The following is a 1533-nucleotide window of genomic DNA, read 5'->3' on the forward strand; positions in this document are numbered from 1 at the left end:
TGATGCGGCACTGGGTCTGCTCAGGGCTCCCGAGTCCCGGGATTGACCCGTCTGGCCTGGGCCGTCCATGTGGGTGTTCCCTCACAGCACTGCCTTAGAGCCCACGCACGTCCAGCATCAGTTCCAATATTTTCAGTTTAAGAGTTATCGATCTTGGTCATATTTTTGGTAAAAAACCAGCTTAGCCCTGGCTGGTGTGGCTCAGTGGGTAGAGCGGCGGCCTGTGGACTGAAGGGTCCCGAGTTCGATTCTGGTCAAGGGCACATGCCCGGGTTGTGGGCTCCATCCCCACTGGGGAGGCAGCCAATCAATACAGGAGGCAGCCAATCAATGACTCTCTCATCATTGATGTTTCTCCCTCCCTCTCCCTTCGTCTCTTCCTCTCTCCCTCTCCCTTCCCCCCTCTCTCTCTCTCTCCCTTCCTGAAATCAATAAAAATATTAAAAAAATACAAACCCTGCTTGTGTCATTGGTCTTCCCGTGTGTGCTGTTCCTTCTTTCTGCTGAGTGTGGCTTATTTTGGTTTTCGTTCCTTGCGGCGTAGGCTCGGGTTTGAGCTCTTTGCTGCTTTTCTCCACGTGCGTTTGTCACTGCACCTTCCCCCGTGAGAACTGCTTTTGCAGCCTCCATAGGATTTGAACCCGTTTCCATGGTCACGTGTTTCAAGCTGGTTCTTGGCTCCCCTTTGATCTGCGGAGAAGCTGTTGATCCGCAGGAGGCAGGGCCACGGGAGTGGGCGCTGCTGCCCGAGGGAGGAGATGCCCGGAGCCTGGGCTCCCGCGGGAGGCGCTCTCGGGGCCACAGTGGGGACGGCGTGAGGAACAGCCATGACGGTGCCCGTATAGCCCAGAGAATGAGATGGGTTCCCTGCGGCCATAATAACAGCAATGTGGGGAGTGGGGTGGGGGGGGGTGGACGGTTCAATGAATGAATGTCGGGAAGTGCAGGGAAATGGCACCGTCATCGTTGCGAACAAGACGCTAACACGTGGGGGAGTGCGGGAGCCTGTGTGTCTGTGTCCCCCAGATACTCGTCAGCACAGGGAGGGCAGGGACTCGGGAAAGGCCAGTGGAGCGGGTGGCCTGGTGGTCAAGGCCAGCGCACGCGGCCTGAGGCATCGACCCCATGGCCCCAGGGTGCCCTCGGGACCAGACCCGTCCGGTCCAGGGCGCACCCCGGGCACAGCCACAGCCACACGCAGGGACCCTGTTCACAGTGACGGCCGTCTGCCAGGCGGAGGGGCCCCGGGGCGGGGAAGGGGGCTCAGTCGGGTGTTGTTGATGGTGCTGGTCACTGCGATGGCTTGGTGCTGATGGTGCTGCTGTGGTTCCGTGAGTGTGAGCGCCAGGGAAGTCAGGAGACACGGATGTTAGTGCTACAGCTGAGCGCTTCCCTCCCCAGCCGCCCCGCGGGCAGAGGCTGAGCGGCAGGCGCTGTGAGGAGGTGACTGAGGCCAGGCCTGAGGGTGGGCAGGGCCTGGGGGGCAGCCTGTGCCCAGCCCCTCACCCGGTGCTCATCGTGCTGCCTGGCGGT

This window comes from Myotis davidii, unplaced genomic scaffold, assembly GCF_000327345.1.
Source record: "Myotis davidii unplaced genomic scaffold, ASM32734v1 scaffold164, whole genome shotgun sequence".
Lineage (NCBI taxonomy): Eukaryota > Metazoa > Chordata > Mammalia > Chiroptera > Vespertilionidae > Myotis > Myotis davidii.